Here is a 24,337-nt window from a genome sequence, read left to right on the forward strand (position 1 = left end):
TCTCTCTCTCTCTCTCTCTCTCTCTCTCTCTCCTTTTCCTTGTTTTGCCCCTCCACACATACGGCCCAGCTTAGTCTGGTCACGTCTACTCTGGACTCTCCCAGATGTCCCTGCCTCTGGCTGTTCCCTTTCATCTCCAAAAGCTTTCTCCTCCACCATACCTAGGAGCAGCTGTGTCCTTTTCTTTTCTTTTATTTCTTTTTTTTTTCATTCACAGGGACAGCCAGGCTACACAGAAAAACCCTGAGTCATATGTGTGTGTGTGTGTGTGTGTGTGTGTGTGTGTGTGTGTGTCTCAGGATGTATGCGGCATAACTCCCACATGTTTATAACATCTCTAAACTAAGATTTAGTGTTCATGAAAAATGGTTCTGGAAACAGGAGGCAGACTCACTGCTGTGAGAGGTTGACAGGAGAGGAGGAGGATGGGAAAATAGAGGAGTAGTGGACAGGAGCTTCCTGGCTCACTGTGCTGTGATGAGCCATGATTGTCAGATGTAGCTGTTCCAAGGCTGCACATGTGAGAAAACTACCCACAGCTCTCTACACTGCAAGTGTGTGCACACATAGTGAACTTGAAATCAACCTTGGAGGTAATGCGATCAGTTCCTGCTGTTTATTTGAAAACTTGATGACTTAAGATACAAGTCTGAGGTACAAGATGCAAGGAACTCCTTCTGTGTTTCCTTGCAAGTTCCTGCAGTCATATAATTATTTAAACTGTCTTAATTAAAAAATAAAATAAGAAAGCTGAGACCAAGAACATATAGAATGGATAAAGTATAAATAGTAAGATGGTTTATTCAAATCTAACTATGCTCATAACCATGCTATGTACAAATGGTCCAGCATTTGTGTCTATCCTGCAGCCCACAGGTCTCACACACTCCAGGCTAGCTGTGAATTTTACCCAACAACAGCAGCAGCAACAACAAAAACCATAAACAGACTTATGAGACTTGTTTTAGGTTTTCCTTATAACTCAGTTGTGCAAAACTTGATAGTGAACTTTGTAAATGATCTTGTCAAGTTGCAAAGACAAAAGGTTGAACATTCTGAGGTCATATGCTCGCAGGGAACATTATACTGACTGAGGAGATTGTATTTATATATTTAGGAATAGGTATGTGTATATATGTAAGAACAATTAAAGGAAAAGCATCCAGGAATTAGAGAGAGGAATTGAGAGAGAGAGAGATAGAGATAGATAGATAGATAGATAGAGAGAGAGAGAGAGAGAGAGAGAGAGAGAGTCATGGTTAAGGAAGATAATGTCATTGATGCCTTGGGAGGATAGGAGAGTCGCAGCAAGCTTATATCCATGATGCCAGAACTTCAGGACACTCAAAGCACAGGTTGATGGACTGAAGGAAAATAAAGCAACCTGCAACAGGAGTTAGAAACTTCAGACAGAGATTGAAATTGGTACCCTCTGGACCAATACAAGAGAACTGAAACCTGTACTTTAAAAGCTCTAAAGGAGTTGAGCTTCACACATGATAAAGGTCTCAAACAAGATGGAACCCTGGCTTCAAGTCTCTTGGCTCATCAAGTTCACCCTGCTCCACCTCAGCTTGGCCTATGTGCTAAATTCTACAGTTACCATAAGCCTCAGGCAGAGGAGGAGAGAGCCGCAGCAGAGGAAAGAAGCGACTAGATGAGCTGAAGAGAACTGGCAACTTTAAATGACAGCATCCTCAAGTGGGGCACCAGTGAGCTTGCCTTTCTCCAGTAGCTGGGGATAAATAAAGCTTTATTGTGGGGTGGGGGAGAGAAAAAGAACACCTAAAATATATTTTCAGTAGCAATGCTTGAAGATGCTAAGTGAGAAATAGTAAATAAGAAGAATCTTGGGGCCAGAGAGATGGCTCAGTGGTCAAGAGCACTAACTGCTCTTGCAGAGGGCCTGGGTGTGACTCCTATTCCCAAGACCAACATGGTGGCTCATAACCATCAGCATTCCTAGTTCCAATGGATCACAGACCTTCCACAAGCACCTAGAATGCACATAGTACACAGACGTGCATGTAGACCATGCTCATATATATATTAAATAAATTTTAATTTTTTAGATTCTTTATCATTTGAAAATTAAGTAAGGCACTGTCAAATGAACAACTAATTGAAGAACAAAGCAAAAGAGAAATTAGGAAATACTTTGCATGAGAAATGAACAAAAGTACAGCCATCAGAATGTGTAGGATGCCTCTGATACTGCACTTAAGGGATCAATATGGCACAGAGAACTCACTACAGAAGAGGGGTCCCAAGTCCTCAGTGGCTGCAGCTCTCAAATAAGAAACCAGAAAACCAAGAACAAGTAAAAGCCAAAGTATAATAGAACTGAGTAACAAAAACGAGGAGGGATAAAAGCAACAAATTCAAAAGACAGAGAACCTAAAGAAGACTAGGACAGTAAACTTTCACCCAGACTGATGAGGAAGAGCCAGAGGGCATTGCCAAGAATGGATTGAGGGATGTGATGTCACCACCCACTCAACAGATGTGGAAATGGTTGTGGGACCCGTTGATACTGATAATTTCAAACTCTTTGGGTGATTTGGAGGAAATCACTGACAAACAAGTATGTGCAAACCTACTCAAGAGGAAATCAGTATCTTGAATAGCCCTTTATTGGTTTCCAAAGTTGTATCTGTGGTTTAAAGCCTTCCTGCAAGAAAAACTCCAAATCCAGATAGCCTCATGGATGATTTTAACCAAATAGTTAAGGAAAAGAAAATAACAATTCTTCACGATCTTCTCCAACAAGTGAATGAGATAGTTCCTCTTAGCTCATTCCTCTGATACAACAACCAAGAATACATCTAACTAAAGAGAAAACCGGATCTCATTTTCCCTTGACACATCACAAAACACCATATATATCCATAAACACAAAAATCTATAAGAAGAATATTAGCAAACTGAATCCTACAATATACAGAAAAGAAATGATCTCTGGAGGATTGGGGTTAGTCCTAGGAATGTGAAATTAGTTAGCATCTCAAATACTGGGAACAGGAAAGCAAACAGCACGTCTATCCTAAAAAGGAGTATTTAGGCATTTTTTTTTTTAAGGAAATAGAGGCAGAATTCAGAAGTAGACACTATTTCCTTCCAAGATCTGCCTCCTCTGTAGTTAAACCAATTTTTCGAGTTGGCTTTGGACTGCTACGATAAACATCATGACTAAAGCAAATTTTGAAGGAAAGATCTATTTCAGCTCACAGCTTAAGGTCAGTCCACCAAGAAGGGGTGGCATGGCAGGAACTCAAGGCAGGAACCTGGTGCAGAGATCATGGAGGACCACTGCCTACTAGCTTGCTCAGCCTGCTGTCTTACACCACTGAGAACCACCTGCCCAAAGTGACAGTGTTCCAAGCGAGCTGTCAATCATGTCAATCACTAATCAGGAAGATGCCCTACAGACTTGCCTACAGGCAGTCCAATGCAAACGTTGTCTCAAGTGAGGTTCCTCTTCCCAGATAACTCTAGTTTGTGTCAAGTTGCAAAAAAGAAAAAGAAGAAAAGATAAAAAAAGAACAAGAAGCTAACCATGGCATCTATAAAGAACCCAACTACTGGGCTGAGGGGATGGCTCAGTGGGTAGAGCGTATCTGACACATGACCATGAGGACTTGAGTTCAGATCCCCGGAACTCATTAAAAAGACACTTAGTGCTGGTGTCTGTGATCCTGGCACTCCTACAGAAAGATGTGAGACTTATCCAAGCAAGCCCCACAAGGCTCACAGGCTAGCTACATAGCATACACAGCAGAAAGGCAGCGAAAGACCCTGTCTCAAACAAGATGAGGACCAACACCAGAGACTGTACTCTGACAGCTACACATAACCTGTGGTATGAATAAGCAGATTCATACCAGTGGATGTGTGCATGAATTTTTGTAAAAAAAAAAAACAAAACAAAACAAACAAACAAAAAAAACCAAGCCATATACTTCTTTGGATGCATTGCACTCCCCGTGACAGTACCTTCCCAGGCCTCCCTTGCAATTAAGTAAGATCAACTGTGGCACTTTCGCTGGTGGTCTTGGGGAATCTCCTACTTTCCCTATCCTGCTAGCACCAGACTTACTTTATACTAGAGAGAAAGAGCTGGGCAGTGGTGGCGCATGCATTTAATCCCAGCACTTGGGAGCCAGAGGCTGGTAGATTTCTGAGTTCGAGGCCAGCCTGGTCTACAGAGTGAGTGCCAGGACAACCAGGACTACACAGAGAAACCCTGTCTCGAAAAAAACCTAGATAAATAAATAAAATTTAAAAAAAAAATACTAGCGAGAAAGAAATGACTCAGCTGCAAAGAGTGTTTGTCGTTCTTGTAAAGTTTGTTTGCTTGCTTCTATTTTTGTGAGACAAGGTCTCATGGATCCCATGATGATCTCAAACTCACTCCATAGCCAAGGGTAACCATGACACTCCCCAGCCTCTCACTTCAGCCTCCCTGGTGCTGGAATGACAGCAAGCATCGGCACGCACTGTCAGTGTCACGATTTCTATATAGTGAACATATGCTAGTTGTTGGGATTTTTTACAGCAAAGAGTGTGGAGTATATTTTGCTGTAATTGTCACCCCCAAGGTTTCCCTCTAGGTCATTGGATAGTATATGGTAGCAAGGGAACAATATGTCTATGTGTTTCCTCCTATATGAACTCGGACGAATATAAAACGCCTCCCCTCACTTCCTGCATCATGACTGTTCTGTGCACAGCCTCGTTTTCCCAATAGGGTTAAAATTACGTGCACAGATTAACCCTTAGCAATTAAAAGATTGTACCCTAATTATAAAGGAGCTGCCTACATCTTCAGATTTGGCCCAATTAGGCTTAAAAGCTGGTATTTTGTCATTTTAATTTATCTTTCCCTGGTTCTTTCTTGGGGCCAGCCTTTCCCCCAACTCACTGCCCCGAGAGGTTTCCCATCCATTTATCTCTTCAGGTGTTTGTCATTTTCTTATCAATCTGTTAAAAGCTTTATTTAGGTAAGAGCTATCAATTTTTCTAAATCTTTTCTCTTGCTGTCCATCATGCATCTTCTGGCCTTATTTATGATACCTATCTCCACACATAAATGCTTAGTTTTTATCTGACACATATCACTTTGACCCTAGCACTGAGGATATTTAAACAAGACAAAGGGATAGGGGAAGAGTAGGAGGTGTGAGCAAAACAGAATAAACAACAGTATAGAACACCCACCCCATGAAGCACCCGCCCCATGTGGCATCGGTTATGTGGAGTACCGGCTACATGGAGTGCCAGCTACATGGAGCACCTACTGAATGGAGCACTCTCCTCATGTAGCAGGTGCTGCATGGAGCCCCTGCTGCATAAAGCACTTGCTGCATGGAGCATTCACCGCATGGAGAACTCTCCACATGGAGCACCTGCTGCATGGAGTACCTGTTGCATGGAGTACTCACTGCATGGAGCACACACCACATGGAGAACTCTCCACACGGAGCACTCGCTGCATGGAGCATCTGAACCATGAAGCACCCTCCACATGGAACACCCACTCCATGAAGCACCCACTGCATGTAGCACCTGCCTCATGGAGCATTCACCCCATGGAGCATCAGCTGCATGGAGCACTTCCCTCATGGAGAACTCTCCACATGGAGCACCTGCTGCATGTAGCACTCGCTGCGTGGAGCATTTGAACCATGAGGCACCCACTGCATGGAACACCCACTGCATGGAGCATCTGCTGCATGGAGCACCTACCTCATGGAGCATTCACCCCATGGAGCACCTGCTCCATTGGGTCAGTCTCACTCAAGTCCAGGTTCTTCAATGAAGCTATAGTGGCCTGAACACTGGTTTAGGAGCCTGGCCCCTCCTCCTCAAGATATCACATCCTCTCCAGTGGAAACCTCTCACAGTTCCTATACTTTCTCACCACATCAGCCCACCCATGTTCTCTGAGCCCTGCCACAGCTGTACACTGCTCCTGACTAAGCGCCAACTGAGTTAAGGACTCTTTGGGGATCCTAGGCTGCTCTGAGTGGAGGTGATGTCTTCCTGCTATGCTGTCTGCTCAGGGTCTCTCATTTATGTGCTTGAATTTTTTTGAAACAGGGATTCACAAAGCTCAAACTATTCTCAAACTCACTATGTAGCTGAGGGTGACCTTGAACTTCTAATCCTCCTGCTTCCCTCTCCACAGTGCTGGGAATACAGGTAGGTCCCACCATGCCTGTTTACTGTGGTACCAGGGATTAAATACTGCGTCAGCACTTTTCATTAAACCACATCCCCAGCCATGCTTTATCCTTTTAATATCACCCTTGCCTGTGTATATCATATTATTAATACTCTTATCTATTTATAGCCACTACCCCCTGGATCATCAGCTTCCTGAAGACAGAGGTATGTCTTCTTATGTTCTAACTTCTCCATGAAGAAGTGAAAAGATGAATAATCAGAGCTTTGTCAACACAAATATCTGGAAGGATCCACCAAAGAACAGAGGCTGGAGCAAGCTGCCATCTGGAAATTGGTGATACGTACTCTTGATATCTAAACCCCACCCCCTCCTCAACTCTTCAGCACCATTACTTTCAGACATTCATCACAGAGCTAAGCAAGACGAAAACAAAACAGAACCCAGGTGGACATTACTACTTTTTATCAAGCACTGTGATTCTGTATGTTCACAACGATTCCTGCTTATCATGGTTTTTTTTTATATTTTTAGTTTATTCTTTGATATTTTCATAATGTATATAATGAATTTTGATCATATGTATCCCATCACCCTCCCTTACCCATCTCCTGCTCCCTCCAAACTGCCTCTCCCTCCCAAGAAAATTGCCCTCCAATACTCCAGTATTCTTGTGTGTGTGTGTGTGTGTGTGTGTGTGTGTGTTTTAATAACCTACTGTTCTTAATTATGGTCACCTGCATGAGCATGGATCTAGGAATTATTTACTGAATCACATGCAGTTCCCTGGTGGTGAGACCACTGGAGAAAAGTGACTGCTCCTTGGCCAGCAGCCACCACAGAAAGTTTCTCAGCTCTCAATGGAGCCTCACAGGCTCCTCCCCTATCTGGGCTGGGATGTTGTTGGGCTCCATCTTGGACAATGTTGTTCCTGGTTTTCAAAGCAGCCCCTGAGGATCACCATGGTAGGTAGAGGTTGTGGAACCATTTGACAGAAGAGAAGACTTACCCTGGGAGAAGTTGATGATGAGCTTGTAGTCTGAGTTCAGTCAGAGGGGAGCACTCAGGGGGCAGGACCCACAACAGGTGTCCATCCAAGGCTGGGAGGTTGCTACGGAGCTGTCTCCCCAAGGACCATTCAGAACGGCCTCCTCATTTTCTGATTTGATATTTCAAGTGCCTTTGGGATACTAGATGCCAGCATCCAGAAGGGCTCCAGGTATCAGCGACAAACAGTCCCATTGGTGAACTTTTAGCTGCTTACCAAATGCCTTCTAATCTGGCTACCTTACTATAAACTGCTCTAAAATGTTATTTTATGAATATACAGTATCCAATAACAAATAGTGTCTTTTTGTGAAATTAATTTCAATTTAGCTTTAACTAATACTCAATTGCGATGGAATTACATATTACATACACATTACCACAGAAAGAAGTTCATCGTGATTAATGTTATTACAGCGAACACCAAAGGAATTAATAATGATCTGCAGTTATTATAAAGCGGTGCTGGTGTAGGGAAAAAGGTTAAGTCTAATTAAATTCTGGCAACCACTTTAGGGCTCTGCAGCAACCAGGATGCTGGGTTTCATGTTAATTAATTCTATATGGAGGTTTGCCGAAGTGTTTTTGCATTGTTCAAAGAGCCGCGATTTTACGGCCAGTATATGTTTTGATTTTCTTTTCACAGTGACCTACCAGCATGCATGAGGTGTTAAATTCATGGGGACCACCAGGTGTTTAAAGGCTGGGCATTTTCTTACTCTGTTATCAGAGTCTCTACTCGGCATGAGGGGAGGGTTTACCTGTCCCTTCCAGTCCAAGGACATGGTGGCTTCCTTTTGGAAATGGATCTTTGGTTTCTAGAACTGCTTTCTGGACTGGCCACAGCTCCACACTTCTCCTTTCACGCAGGTGATGTATGTGGACTAGATGCCACAGCATGACCCTACCTTGCCCGAAATAGAACCCAGGTCATAATGTACCCAACCACCTAGTATTGAAAATAGAAGTTACATGATTGAGCACAGGACTTGGGGACCCAGGATTCAGGGTTCCTAATGCTGTGATCCTTTAATACAGTTCCTCGTGTTGTATGATTTCCCAACCATAAAATCATTTTCATTGCTATTTCATTGCTGTAACTTTGCTACGGTTATAAATCTGATATGTGACCTCTGTGAAAGGGTCATTTGAACTCAGAGCTTGAGACCCATGTAGGTTGAGAAACATAATCCTAGATGCTGCTGGTGTTCTGGGGATCATAGATTTAGAACCTAGGATCTGGAGATGGAGAGAGAGAGCTCTGTAGTTTAAAGTGCTTGCTGCTCTTGCAGAGGACCTGGGTTTGATTCCCAGCATCTACACAGTTCACAATCATCTGTAACTCCAGCTCCATGACATCCAAGACCCTCTTCTAGCTTCTGTGTGTACCACCACATGTGTGGTGCACAGATGCACATTCAGGTACACGCTCACACACATAAAAAATAAAAATGATGCAGAAGAAAGAATCTGAGATCTAGCCTATCAGACTCTTTAAAACGAGAAGATGCCAGTCACTTCCTCCTCAGAGGAGGATTCCTCCCAGGACGGAGTTTGTTGGCCACCTCCTCTCTTGCTGACGAGTTTCCAAAAACGGTGCCATTTTACCACCTGGGGTTTCAGAAGTATGCTGTGAGAGGCAGGCAGCTCATTGAAGGCCACAGAAATCCAGGTCTCCCTCAGCCCGACTTTTGCCCCCATCCTGGATAACTTATCTTTGTAGCCTGATTGAAATACAGCTGTCATATGGATGGCAGTTGTCAGCTAGGAACAGTAGTTATGGAAGTGAAAGCCAACACCTGTGAGTGAGTGTCTAGGGTCGCAGAGGTGGGTGGCCAGTGGTGGGGGAACCGGTGTGAACAAGACCAAGTTTATAGCAGGGACTCAGAGAAGGTTACAACCAGCCTCATGCCCCTAAGAGGGTTATTTAAACTCTGGGCTCCATAGATCCTCTGGCCCAAGCTCTGACTCTCCCTGAGCAGGTGTATCTAAGAAACTGGGGCCTCCCATAAGCAGAGCGTTTGAAAGTGCAGGAAAGCTGGCTTTCCCATCCCCCACGCAGTCTAGCTCAGTAGGGAGGAGGCACACAGCCACCTCTGGCCCTTTTCCATCTCTCAACACCAGGGACATCTAATTGATCCTCTTGTGGCCTTTATAGGGCCAGAGAGGAAGTCACCAGAAGCCAGAAAGGCAGACAACCAGTTCCTGATTAAAAAGGAAACCTATTGTGTGGAAGTCATAAAAGAAAAAAGGAAGGAAAAAAAAAAGGCCCACCGTAGCTTTTCCAGTGAACTCCACGGTACAGGGCCCAAATCCATTCTGAGGCCATTAGCAGCCTGAGTGCTGGTGTGGAGACACCCAGACTCATTGGAACCTCAAGACTGAATCCCCAGAGAGCTGACTCAGCCCTTTGTCCTCACTGAGGAGGAGAAATTGGACGCCAAGGCTCAGGGGATGGTGGGAGAGAATTCAAGGCATGAGAGACAAAGGGCTATAGTGGAGGGGCAGGCAGACCAGAGCTGCCCATCAGAATCAGAATGGAGTGGGGAAGAGAAGGCAGGGAGGGAGGGAGGCTGGATTTATTGCCCAGGACTCCCAGGCAGGCACTGTGCAAATAACATTAATCCCAAGAACAAGCTCTCAAGCTAGACATTATTAGTTCCCCACTGGACAGTTGTCATAACTGTGGCTCAGATGGTGGAGGGGCTTTCTTCACAGCTAGGACTTGTGTCTAGATTCAGATTCAGATGCGGCTAACCTACAAGTTAACCTACTCTCTACATTTATATGTCATGCCCCCGATTGCTGCCTAGAAGGATCAATAAGGAGAGGAAGCAGAGTGGTAAGCTCCATGAACCATTGTTACTTGGGCAGCTCTGTGGTTTGGGACGGACCCTACATTCCTAGATATAACTGGCTAGACCTGGAATCCACAAGCACTTGATACCTGCAGAAAAATAATATATATTAACAAGAGACTGACATGGGCTACAGGCATCTGTATGCATATTTCAAAGTCATATCTTTGTGTACTCCTGCCAAAGACAGGTCTGAATGACACAAAAGGCACATAACCTGCATGCACACCTCTGAGGTTGGGAGATGGCTTTGTGTGAATCAAATGGCTCACACCCAGACCCTTGGCCGCAATAACTGACCAGGAGCCTGAAACACTATCTTTGGACTGGATGTTGCTCCTCCTCTTCCGCTGGCACAGAAGGTTCAGATGACGGAAGCAGTGATCCCAGAAACTGTCTCTCACCTGCAAGCACTCTGCAGGCTGAGGTCATCATGCATGTGTATGGCTCCACACAGCTAGGTTTGCGAGGCCCCTGCCACTGCTATGCAGTTTATATGCGTACATTATTTAATCCTCAGAGTGTCCTTGTGAATAAGCCCAATGAATACAAACCAAAGGCAGCGCAAGTTCATGCTGCTAGAAAGTGGTGCAGATGAGCCTCATACTCCTCCCTTTGGGTCCAGGTCCTTGTCCTCTGCAGTCTCAGATCTCCTCTGGGCCATTACTGTCCCTCTACTGTCGACTCTGGAGCTGATATTGAGCCCCTGCTCCTGGCTGTTTGGTCTCTTTGGGCTCTGCCACCACCTACTCTGGGGTTCAACCCAGGACAGCTTCTAGCTCTGCCTATCTGTCCATGAACCCCTCTCCCCTATGGAATTAACCCTTTGGCCCACAGCAAAGCCACTATACTCTTCCTCTGGAGCCAGTCCCACTAATACTTATGTGTGGAGACTGACACCAAACCTATCTATCATTGCTGCTCATGTTTGGGTCTAGCTGGGATGGGAGGCCTTGTCTGACCCTGGAGCTCAAGCAAGGTAAGGAAGATTGCCCTAGTACATGGCAGGGATACCATGTCCCAGACAGAGAAACAGCATTTGCAGAGGCCAGAAGCAGAAGACAGCCCAGATCTCAAAAACTAAAGGCAGTCAGGATAGCTGAGCGTGCACCCTGAAGATGAGGCAGGAGGATTGTCTCGATTTTGAAGCCAGCCTGGGTTACAGAGTGAGACCTTGTCTTAAAGTTAAAAAAAGAAAAAAAAAGTAATAAACTAAAGGCAGCCAAGGTGCATAGAGCTGTTTGTGGTGAGAGAAAAGATACAGATGTGAGTGGGAACAGTGTACAGACTGGCCGGACAGCCCACTGAAGCCTCTAGCAGTGTGCTGTGGCCAGGGATGGGCCTCTGAAGACTCTCTCTGGCTTTAAGAATGGCAAGCCCCCAAGATGGCATCTTTATCTGAAGCTCACAAGTGGGCCCTGTGCCCTGGCGACCAGTCTTATCCTCAAACACAGGTGTGGACAGACCGGAGGATGCTCCAGTCCCTGCTTGCCATGGTGCTCGTCTGGCTCACTCCAGCCGCTAGCCTGGCTCAGAAGCTCACTTGCCAGCTAGCTGCAGGGGTTAGCTATCACCTGCTGCTTGGCTGTACCCACATCCAACTACAAGGGCCTCGCTGCCTCCCTCTCAGCAGAGTGTGAGCACCCTGAAGTGAGACTTCTCAGCTCAGATTCCCTGTCACATCCACACTGATCATCAACTCAGTCAGACTGCAAGGTGCCAGCTGTCCAGTGGAACTTCCCACATCTCCATTTACCGTCCACCAGGCAAGGATGGCAGTCGAGCCACCTGATTGTGGCCGGTCGACTGGGAAATGAACGTTTTAGTTGGTTCAGTTTGTCGATGTGCTTGTTTGCTGTTCTAGGCTTGAACTTGGGTCCTTGTCCATGCCGAACATGGGCTCTACCATCGAGCTAAGCCCAGCTCTGGATTCACTTCGTATTTTTGAAACAAGGTCTAATGAAGTTTCCTGGGACGGACTGAAACTCACTCTGCGGTTCACAAACACTTTGAACTTGAGATCCCCCTGCCTCAGCCTCTTGAGTAACTGGGATTAAGGGCCTGAGCCACCAGATCTGGTTTAGTTTCATTTCAGCTAATTTAAATTTAAACGGTTGCTAGACTAGACATGCCATAGATGGTAAGAGGGAGGGAGGGACAGGGTAGAGACAAAGGAATGGAGGGATGGATGAGAGAAAGGAAAATGAAATCATTAAAGAATTCCTTTTTCTCTATTTGTGATTGACCCACAAGCACTGAGCACTGTGTGTGGCATATGATGTGGTATTTTGATGCATTCTCAAATCAGGATAACTTTCACTGTCTCACCTCCTCATCCATACTGTCACCTCCTCTTGCTCCCCTTGCTTTCCTTCCCATCCCATTCTCCAGCTCCTCCGGGTGGTGACTATTCTGCTGCCACTTCCAACAGATCAACTCTCAGACTCCACTTTCGAGTGAGCTCCTACAGCACTTGTCCTTTCTTCAGAGAACAGCAACAGCAAGATGGAGTCTTCAAGCTTTCAAGCATGACTTCCAAAGGGTTGAAGCAGAAGGCAGTGTTTATGTGCAGCAAGCAGCCTTGGTCCTCCCAGGCCTTAGACCTCAGAACCAGGCCATGTACATCAGAAAGGAGACAGCAATCAGCCACCCTCTCTGCCTTACCAGAGAGGTCGGAGGAACTGAGCCCAGACAACGGAAGGAATGGCTCAGGGAAGCCACCCTGGATGAGAGCCTCCGAGTTGTTGAATCTCTGGGCCCTGCCTTCACCATCTGCTTCCTCTCAGGTAAGCTGAGAAGGCGCATATGAAGCAGAGAGATGAGGAGCTCACAATTTCAGATGTGGGTGTGACCCTCTGTCTATCTTACATACCTCCTGCCCTCCCATCCTCCGACTCCATCTCTGCGTTAGTGGTGCATTTCAGGACACTCTAATGAAGTATGTCTTGAGTCTCCTTTTCACGGCTAATGAGGAGACAACAAGGACTTGACGAATACCACTACAATTACTGGAGCAGCGAAGCGAGGGCCTCTGATTAGATGTGATAATTTGCAAGGCTGGGCTCTCCGCATTAAGTTTGCAAACAGTTTAAAAATCACTTCCTCTATTTATCCAGCTAATCCCTGTTTAATGACTCCAGACCCAAGGAAAAAAGGGGGGAAGTGTCTCTTTAAAAATTAATAAATAAAAAATTAAACCACTAACAACCTCAAAGCTTATTTGCTGAGAAAGGGGAAGTAACAGGAGTATAGGAGATTGTCATCTCAGAAAGACTCCACCAAAGTCGCACAGACCTGAAGGACCTTCCTGTACCCAGCAATGGTCACTGCATCTCATCTACTGCAGCCTCTAACCTGTTTGACTATTCTCTCCCCGCCAGGACTTCTTGTCTAGCATCGAAACACCAGATCACTTCCTGCTGGTATATTTGATGGCCTAATTCAGAAACAGCTGTAGGTGGTCACCTGCCTCCAAATGCTGCAGCAGAGACAAACAAGGGGGAAATTTGTTGTCACAGAGGATTCTTTACAATCCCACTATGCAAAGTGTTGTCCCTGGGCCATCAATGACATCCCCAGGAGCTTGTCACAAAAACAGGACCTCAGCCCCACCCAGACAGACCTGCCAATTCTGAGTCTGCTTTTTCCAAGTGCGGACATGCTGCTATATGTGAACTGTCACTGTGGCTGAGCAGCATTGCTTTATGGCAGATCATTCTCCTGTCCCCAAGGGTAACCCATAGATACACTGCTTTGTTGACTTCCGTGCTGTTGATGGATGCGTTTGCTCTGTACTTCTCCCAGGGGTTCTGCAGAGCCTTGTAGACAGGATTGCACCAAAGAAGAGAGCATTTGGGGAACTCTGGGTTAAACCAAGTTAGAAGCATTTGTTTACTGTAGGCTCTGTGGAAGTATTAACAAGCATTTTGGTGTCTTAAAGCGAGGGACTGTCAGAAATGTTTCCCCCAGATTCACTTGATGAGGGAACCCTACCTTGTGCATTCTGAACATTGCAGACTGACAAGCAGTTCAAGAAGCACCAACTTAGAAAGCGCTGACACACAGCAAGGAATGCCCAAGATGAATACCAGTCTGCAGTCCCAGCCAGAGTTCCTCCCACCACTTTGATCCAGCACTGCTGCCCACCCAAACACCAAATTCTCAACCAATGTCATTCAAACCAGACAACTGGGAAAAGGGAAAGGATGTGGGAAATGCAGGGTGGGTGGAATACCCCTGGATTTCTCAGGGGAATTCCTATTACAGGTGTTACGATCAGACTATTTCTCCTCTGGGATAACACAGGAAACAGGGTAAGTCCTGTGTGGGAGGACTTAGGTCTCCACAAATGCCTGAAGATAGGTACACTGGTGAGCCGATTACACAGGTGAGATTCTGAGCCACCAGCATGGCTGGATATGAAACCGAGGAGACCAATCAGGCTCTGTTCTGCCCATCAAGAGGTGTAGGAAAGGGCTGGAAAGATGGCTCAGTGGGTAAGAGCACTGACTGCTCTTCCAAAGGTTCTGAGTTCAAATCCCAGCAACCACATGGTGGCTCACAACCACCTGTAATGAGATCTGATGCCCTCTTCTGGTGTGTCTGAAGTCAGCTACAGTGTACTTATGCATAATCATAAATAAATCTAAAAAAAAAAAAAAGAGGTGTAGGAAGGAAAGGATTACAATTATATTCTAATTAACATATACAAGTACTGCATACTCACATATATTACCCTAGTCTCCAAAATAAATTCAGATTTACACATGAGTACAAGTAGACGTGTCCACAACCGTAAACAGACAGATTTGATTTGCCTGCAAGTGTTCAGAACTAGAAACTAAGCCCCATGATCTCCAAAAAACAGTTTATTTCACCCTCAGTGTGTTTGGAAGTAAAAACAAAGAGTCTTGGCCTTACTTTATAGGAGGGCAAATGAGAGGGGGGGGAGAGAGAACAAGTGAGAGTTAGAGAGAGAGAAGGTGGAGAGAGAGAGAGAGAAGGGGGAGAGAGAGAGAGAGAATGAGATTTCCAAGATCTCCTGCTCATCAATTGTGCCCCAGAGCAGGTTGGAGTGTGAGTTTCATCATCCCTTGCAACACAGGAGTGGGCAGGTCACCTGACCCTAGTCCTCAACTTCTTTCCTCAAGAGAACTGATAGCCCAACAGGGCATGTGAAATTCTGGACATGGAACCCTGAAGGAACATGGATAATTTACCACCAAGATCATGCTTCAGTTATCACACACATACATACACATATTTATTCACACATATACACACATACATATAAACTCACATACATACACAGACTCACACATATACACACCCACACATACACACACACATAATCATTCACACATATACACACTTACATATAAACTCACATACATACACAGACTCACACATATATACACACTCACACAAATACAAACTCAAACATACACACACACTCACACACATACACCAACTTACATACATGCACACACACACATATCAGAGGCTGACCTTAGACAGTAAATACCAAAGGAAAGGAACCATCACGTAAGCAAGACTGAGAAAAGTGGAGAAGACAGGTAAAAACCTTCAGGGACAAAGCACAAAGTGACCCTATTGGAGAAGGGCAGGTAAGGAGGGTTCTGGGTGGGGACATGTAAGGGCCAGGGGCCCAGAACCCACCCTGACTTAACGATGACCTAAGTCACTAATTGCTTCCTTTCAGCCTCGGCATACACATCTGTAAAACACATCCATTCAATGGTTTGATTCCTTTCTTCTGCAAGTGTGGCTGGCTCTGGAAGCCCAAACTGTTTTCTGGGCATGCGGGGAAAAAGGAAATCCTTCACACACAGGAGAACTCAGGTATCAGGACAAGTGGGAAGTTGCTGCGGGCCAGCCGTGAGCTCTTGACACATTAGCTGGCCCTCCCCAATTTTAGAAGCTCTGGCTCCTAAAAATACAGGACTCCATAGGTCTAAAGTTCCCAGAAGTACAACAAAGAGGAAAGAGTCAAATCCCAGTCCACCTGGGTTGAAGTCCTGAACTTTGTCACTTACAGTTTTCCCTTGGGCATGCTTCCTCAGGGTCTTTTCCTGCCAATGTAGCTACAAGAGAAAGTAGGAGGAACAGGTTAGACCAGAGAAGGGACTGGCTCTTAAGAGAGTAGCTACACAACAGGAGAAGCCTTGAAGCTCCAGCATGTTCCTCCAAAGTAAATAAAGACATATCCCTGACTGAGAGATCCACATAGTGTTTGAAGACCCCCTACTGGAATTCTGTGCAGACAGTCCTGGCCCCTTAGAGAATAAAGCCCAAAGCATTGCACAAAGGATGATTCCTTTGGGGTAGGAATGGCCACTTCTGTTTGCAAACAGAACACTAGGCAACAAACTACAAAAGCAACTTGAGGGAGTTTACTCCTGGGGCCCAGGATCCTAGGCAGGGGCAGTGTGGCTGGAAGCAAGCATACCTTTTCATTTTGTAATCGCTTTTGAGTCATATTCAAAAACATTCAAAGACGAAATAAAGCGAAGGAAGGCTCAAGCTGCCCTGCAGTTGGGAGCCCTTTGGGGAACTGAAGTGAGCAAGCCAGCCCCTCTAATCCAGATGGACAGGCAGACAGACAGATAAACAGCTTAGAGGCCAAGGTCCCACAGGGCCTGAGGAACGGGCTGTCCCAGAGATGCCCTGCTCCCACCCCAGCCCGGCAGGCAGTGACTGCCCTCTCACCCAGACCCCTGCTGGCAAGCACAGTCCACTCCCTGATCTTCCCGGAATGGATGCTTTCCCCAGGCTCATTGCAAAACATCCTGGCTGCAGCTCCAGCCGGGAATCCAGAAGCAAAGCTCCCTCTGCAGAGAGAGGTACTGCTTCCTGAGGACATTCTGGCCTGGTGTGAGGGCCTGTGGCAGGGGAGGGCAGGAAGGGCCAGGCAGTCATTTGCAGCCAAAGTGGGGCCACAGCAGGGCCACGTGCTCACTGGAATGACATCTGGCTGGAGCCATAGCCCAGGTTTAGGCAATAGGTTATCAGGAGCCTCCTGAAGCCCTGCCACAGTCTCTCCTGGAGCTCCCCCTACACCAGACCCACTGTAGACTGGTTGGGCTTGTTCAGGGAGAAGGGAGCCTCCTTGTAAAGGGATCCCCATTTTCAGTCTACCACACACAGCATGATCCCTTTGCAGAGCGTCCATCGTCCATCAGATTGATTCCAGTCTGAATCGGCTGTCACAATGGGTCACCTAGGCTCATCTCTTATCCCCACAGGACCTCAATTCCTTCACCTGTGTTAGAAAGAGACTTTTTTAGCACAGAGCTCCTTGTTCAAATGTCATCCTCCTGAGAACCTGGCAAGGAATAAAAACCTTGAGTGTGCTGGAGAGACATGAGCAGAGAAGCCTGGCTCCCAGCCCCTGGGCAGAGCCTGAGAAGCTCGGAGCTTCAGAAACCCTGGATCTGCCTCCTTCTGAATGTCAGTCAGGAAGTCACAAAGACCTTGGCTCTGGTTCTGCCCCTCTGTGCCCTCTCTCAGGCATCTCATGCTCAAAGCATGTGGATTCTCTACCTCTCTCATCTTTGTCAGGCCCCGGTACTCACTGTCCACTGGACACCACCTAGATATCCGATAGGCTACATCCAAAGCAATCACCTCACACCTCCTCTGATACAAATCGCTCCTGTCATCAAATACCATTACATCAGCTCTTCTCCATCTTCTATATTCTATCCTGGCCAGGATTCACTACTGCCGACATTACCACAACCACAGCCTTCATCCTCACTATCACCACCATCAACAGCAGCACCACAACCACCACTATCATCACCATAATCATTAACATCACTGCCAATTAAAAAAACAAAACAAAACACTATCATCATTGTCACCACCAAGACCATAAACATCACTGCCAATATTACAAACATGACCACCATGACCCATCACCATTCTCACCAACAAGACTACTACCATCACCATAATCACCATCAACACCATTGCTACCATCACCACAAACACACAAATCTCATGGTCGACATTACAAACATCAACACCCTGTCATTGCCATCACTGCCATCACCATCACCATCACCACCACCATCATCACCATCATACTACCTCAGCTAACACCATTAACTTTATCCTCACCATCATCGATACTATCAGGGTCAGCAAACATCACTATTGTCCCCATCATCACCATTGTCCATTTTAACATTATCCTTTCCCCTTCCAGTGCCTCTCACCATGTCTGTGTTCCCTTCCGGCCGATCCCCTACCTGGCATAGCGATTCTTAAAGCACAGGCAGCTGTAATCATGATCATCATGGTTTGGAACTTCACACTGCCCCCTCAGAACAAAGTTCAAAGGACTTGAGATTTGACAGTTTACAAATCCAGCCTAGTGGTGCAGATCTCAGCCTCCAGGGAGAAAGCACCAACCTCCAGTATCCCGCATAGAGCTCCTGAGCCCTTCTGTAATTCCTCCATCTGTCTAAACACACCCACAGATTCTGATGGTCCAGCGGCCACAGTGACTGCTGTAGTCGATAATGAGCTTGAAACTACACATGTCTCCTTGATAGCAATTTTGCCATGCTGACCTGGCCCAAAACAGGAGCCTAAGGAGAACGTGAGAGTGGCTTGGGGGAAGGGAGTTAGAAGGATGGAAGCAGAGGAACTGTGTCAGTGTCTCTTCCTTCTCTCTGTCAAAAAGGGTCCAACCCTTATCTTCATCAACCAGCCCCTAATAGCAGACTCCTGAGGGTAGGAGAGCTTTCCTTTCTCTGTCCCCTCCTTAATCCCTTCTCTGAGATGACCTTCACAGGCAGGGTGATGTGAAGGAGAAGATGCTGCAAGAAGTTTCCATCTCGGGAGTACAAGCTCCCAGCAAGGTGTTCTTGAAGATCGAGAGTCCACCTTTTGGTGCTATGTCCAGTCTTACTGCAGAGGGTCAATCCATCCACTCCCCCACAGCATCCTCTGTAACGCTAACCTCTGTAGCAATGAGTGTCCAGATGTGCTCGGCTGCTCAACCTCATGGCTTTTCCTAGTGGAAATCTGAAAGTCCTTCAATAGAGTTCAAGCAACTTCCACTCAGAAAAGACACCCCTTCCTGTTCTAACAGACCCGTGAAGGAAGCCTTTGTCCCCGATGATCTCAAGTCTCACACCAACGTTTCTGTCTTAGCTGTAGAAGATACTCCCTTTACAGCATGACTAGTGGGCTGGGGCTGATGTAACTCTATACTCTGCTAGGGAATGTAGGACTGGACCTCCTTCTTCCCCAGAACCCTCAGGGAAGCAGACATTTACCTCCCAGCTAGAGGTGTGGCTGGGGCCACATCTGGAATGTGGGACAAGCCTGTCCTCAGATTCTGTCACCTCCATGATAGGAGGGGGCTTCTACTGGAGACTAAGGCTCTGTCACTTCCACCCAGCCCTCTCTGGCCTTTGCCTGCCACAACAGTAACTGCACTGTAACTGGGACTCTTTACTAAGCTATAGCCTCCTCTTTAAAATGAAGACAACCCTGTCTGGAACTTTAGGGCTCACAGAACAGTGATTTCATTGTCTTGGGGTGTAAAGTTCAGTTCCTTATGAACTGGCAGAGCACTGGCAGGCTCTCAGCTTTAGCTCTGCACAGGACCTACCAGAGCCCCCAAAATCTGGCTCTTCAGGAGAGCAAGATCAGGTATAATCACAGCAACCACAACAGGCTGAAGACTGGAACTCCACCAGACTCTGTAAGATAGCCTGGGGTAGCGGGCTCCTTAGGTAAAGCACAGCCAAGCAGAGGGATCTCAGACCAGAGGCTACTGCTGACCCCACTCCTCCATGGACAGAGCTCAGTGCCAGTCCTGACCCACCATTCCCCAATCTACACACACAATTTCTGTTTCCCTGCATCATGCTCACCTTGCCTCTGCTAACTGCCTCCTCACTTTTCCTCCTTCTTCACTGCCTCTACTCACCTGCCCTTTGCACTGTCTCCCATTTGCCCAGCACCTCTTCCTGGCCCCAGTCTCTGCTCTGGACCACAGGTGGCCTTTGTCCTTATCGGTCCTCTGTGTGTCTGTGTGGGACTCCCTGTCTCTCTTCCTGGGCCCTTCTCTCTTATCTCTCCACACGCAGCTGTCATTCTCCACCCACCCCCTCTCCTAGGACCTGGCTCCTGTCTCAGCCTCGCCCTTCCCTTCTCTGCCTCTTTGATCCAGCTGTGTCTGAGTGACAGTGGCTCCCTCTCTGAGTGTATGTTGCTCATCTTGCTCCTGCTCTCTTCTCTTTTCTCTCTCTCTCTCTCTCTCTCTCTCTCTCTCTCTCTCACACACACACACACACACACACACACATCTTTCTCTCTTTTCCACAGACTATATGTATACCTCTCTTTCTCCATGCAACCAAGGGTTCACTTTCACAGTTGCCTTGGACAGGCACTCTTGTGAACAAGACAGAGGAAGAAAGGGCAGGAAGCATGGAATTATGACTGAGTCCCTGGCTGTGCATGGGACAGAAAAGCAGAAGCTGGGATGCCTAAGAGACCCTGCCTAGATCACTCAGCTCCTGGGCTATCTTCCCAGGAGTATTGTAAAGGCTTCTACCTGTCATGTGCTCTTTCCTCTGCAGGTGCCAGAGCTGCTTTCTCCACAGCCTTGTGACTCACCTACCGGCAGTGGGTAGCCCCAGCCCTGAACTTCTCTGTGTTTTTTTGGACCCCTATTTTCCAATCTGCCAACCTCACTCCAGAGGTGCAGCACCACAGTCCCCAGATAGACCAGAAATGCAGTACCCACATCTTTAGGAAGTCATGTCTGACCCCGTTGACTGGCTTGGGGCAGCAGGTCCTTGTGAGGACAGCAGCCACTTGGCTGTGCTGAGCTGTCTGCCTCTCCACCCAAAGCCTCCTGCTCCAGAGTACCCTGGATCCTTTGTTCTGGACCTGGAGCACAGCCAGCTGCAGGATGTCCTGAAAGAGTCAATACTCCAAGGTCACTGGGGAGGCAATGTTGCTGAGCCTGAGCCACCCTGCTGGGGGACTCTTGGGAGGAGTGTTCCACAGGAACCTCTACTACCCCAAAACTGCCACCTGAGCTCAGCAGCTCTGCCATTGTTCAATGTGCAACCCGCTCTCCCTCCTGGAAACTGTTCAGGAAACAAAGCCCATGAATACCCTGCCAGCAACCTTGTGGTCTCAACGATGCCTCCAAGCCCCCTGTCTGGGGTATCAGTCAAGCCCCAGGAAAGCTATGTCTCCCAAGTCCTACCAAACTCACCCCCCACTCAGGCTTGCCTCCCACGGAGCTCGTGATTTCTGCCCACCCCATCCATCTATCCCAAGTGAGAAATAGAACAGACATACAGCTTGCACTCCTCAGGCAGGTAGACTCAACATGAAATCTTCTTGGTTTATGGATGTGTAACTTGGGACAAATAACTTGCTTCCTGAGCACATCGGTGTGGGTCAGTATCCTCTCTTGTCTGTTCTTGTGCCAGCTGAGAGACCTGCTTTAATCGTCTTCCTAGAATAGGGTACATGGAGCTGAGCCGATCAGCAGACCAAAGAAGATAGCAGCCTTTGCAAAATGTGTTATTTGCTGTTCTTGTTAACCAAAATAAAGAAGGAAAGAACTTCCAATCTGGAAATTCAAGGACATCCACACACCAGGATGAACAACAAAACATGAAGGGAGAGAGAAAGAGAGTTGGAGGCCAGCCTGGTCTACAGAGTGAGTTTCAGGACTATACAGAGAAACCCTGTCTCGAACACCCCTCCCCCAAAAAAATGCCTTGGATTCAGGAACATCTCAAATTTGGAGTTTCCAGAGTGGGGATATCCAACCTGTACTGTCTTAATAAACAGGCAGTGAGCTCCCCATCTCTGGTGGTATGCAAGAGTATCTCTGCCAACCTCGGCAGGACTGTTGCCCACGGATTTTTCTTGGGCCTTCTGTCTTCCTTTCCGTTACTATAAGATTATTCAGTAACAGAGAACTAAATGTTTTCTTTGTTGCTTGTCTTTCACTGGGAAGGATATAGACTGGGGTTTCACTGTGTAGCTCAGATTAAATTCAAACTTATGGTCCTTCTTTCTCAGTTTCTGGGATTCTAGGTCTATGTTACTACTACACCTGGCTAAATGACTTTAGTTTATCTGTCCCCCTCCATCGACAGAGCCACTGCCTCTCCCATGCCTGGGTGATAACAGTAGCTCCAAGGTACTCCCCTGCATCTGGTCTGCCCTCCTCTCCCTCTTTTCTTCCCATACAGCAGCTAGAATAAACCTCCAGGAGCAGGACTAAGGCCAGGGTAGACCAGACTTGTAGTATAGCACCAGGGTAGACCAGACTTGTAGTATAGCACCAGGGTAGACCAGACTTGTAGTAAAGGCCAGGGTAGACCAGACTTGTAGTAAAGGCCAGGGTAGACCAGACTTGTAGTATAGCACCAGGGCCCTTCTTTACTATTTGCTCTGCCTGTCTCTCCAGTGCCTTGACCACCCACACCTGCCCTGATGTCCAGCCAGACAGAAGAGCCACTGAAAGCCACTCTTCCCACCCCCTTCTCCCCCTCTCCTCTCCCCACCTCCCTCCCTTCTTCTCCCTCTCCCTCCTGCCTGTCCTCTGGACTGCAGCCCTCTCCCTTTCTGCAGGCACACTCTCCATTTCCCTGCCATGTGTGCCTCACTGACTCCCGCCTGTCCATCACAACCAAACTTCTACCTGGCTCCCAGTGACACTCTCTTCCCAGTACACAATCCCAGGGGAGCCTGCATCTCCCTCCTCACAGCCTGAAGCCCTTTGTGTGGGATGCAACTCATGTCCTCCTCCCAGAAACAGGATCTGAAGGTCTGGGAGGGTGCTGGCAATGTCACGTGGGACCTACCCATGCCTCAACTCCACTCTGTCTGGGAAAACACTGTCAACGGCAGGGCAGAGGAGCAAGGAAGACTCTGTAGGCCGGACACAAGCTGGGTGGAGGCTGCTTAGCCTCCCCTGAAGCTCAGAGAACAGCGGGAGGGTGAACAACAGTCTGACCAGGACCTCCTAAATTAAGTCAGCACTGCCCCTTGGCACCAGGGACACTATCTCTCCACATGTGGGGCCAGGCCAAGGACTGACAGGAATAAGGACCAGTAGACCATTCCTGCTTTCTGGGCATTTCCTCCCGGATAAAGGGACATGCATATGTGTCTCCACTGTTCCCAAACTCCAAAGCCTCAGTGCCCCATTTGGAATTCATCCCAGTCAGGAGTGGACTGCCTTAAGCACCAGGCCTGGCTAACGTTAGCTTACAACTTCCAGGACCTGGCATGAGTTCTTTACTGGCTCCCAGGAATGAAGGACACAGAAGGGACCTGCCCTCACCTTCCTTGAACCCATCAGGGACAGCCATTTAGGGGTGTCAGGCAGGGCTGTGTGGAACAGTCAGAGCCCCAGGCCACAGCTAACCAACTGGGTCCCCCACCCTGGACATTGAAAAAGGAGCAACCAAATGAAGACCAGAACAACCACACCGATCCAGTACACCACCCCCACTGTTCCTGCTTCTAATTATTGGCTCCAGGCTCCAGAAAGCGGCTGGCACCTCTAACACCCACAGATTGTGGCCCCTCATCAACCATGACTGGTGTTATTGCTGTTTGGTTGATAGCAAGTGAAAAGAGCGAGACAGACAAGGTCCAACAGCTACATGTATAGGGACCAAATTCACACTCTGCACTAGATCCTAGACCGTTCCTTGAAGATAGCAGGCGGATTTAAGGGTCCACCCAGCCCTGGCTCATTCAGAGTAGACAGTGTACTTTTGTGATACCACAGGAAGTGGGTTTTTTCTCTGCACTCCCACTGTGAGACTGTCCCTCTGGCAGTTTGGAGAGCATAGGAAGGCTATTTTAGACCTGAGTAGTGAAGAGGTTGAAAGCCCAGCAGACCACCTGGCAGCTTTCCCAGGCCCTCATGCTGTAAGCCTGAAGGATTGTAGGAATTTAGGGTGAGCATGTGTAAGAGGCAGTGGTCTGCTCCAGGCCCCAGAATTATCTAACCCCAGTTCATCGCCCTGACCTACTTGTCATCCAGCTGGGCCTCCAGTTGCCCCTCTGTGAAATGGAATGGTAAACCAACCTCATGGTGGAAGAAAGGCTAAATAAAAGGAGCAAGATTTCTTTTAAGGGTGGGAGGAAGCATGAAAGGTCTTGGCTGAGGGCCTGGCACACAGTAGGCCTACAACAACAGAGCTTTGAACACGAGGGG

General features: G+C 47.3%; 1 long non-coding RNA gene across 2 annotated transcripts in view; it reads right to left on the reverse strand.

Moving 5' to 3' along the window:
• Positions 1-20,146, reverse strand: part of LOC116085066 — a 31,940-nt gene extending 11,794 nt beyond the window's left edge. The window contains exons 1-3 of one of the 2 annotated variants that reach the window (XR_004116398.1): positions 20,060-20,146; positions 17,255-17,371; positions 16,146-16,193 (exon numbers count right to left, since the gene is read on the reverse strand). This is a non-coding gene — a long non-coding RNA (uncharacterized LOC116085066). Of the gene's footprint in view, positions 1-16,145; positions 16,194-16,558; positions 17,372-20,059 lie in introns of both variants that reach the window. The other variant, XR_004116397.1, reaches the window with a different exon arrangement.
• Between the last annotated feature and the right edge of the window lie 4,191 nt (positions 20,147-24,337).

Source organism: Mastomys coucha, unplaced genomic scaffold (assembly GCF_008632895.1).
Source record: "Mastomys coucha isolate ucsf_1 unplaced genomic scaffold, UCSF_Mcou_1 pScaffold9, whole genome shotgun sequence".
Taxonomy (NCBI): domain Eukaryota; kingdom Metazoa; phylum Chordata; class Mammalia; order Rodentia; family Muridae; genus Mastomys; species Mastomys coucha.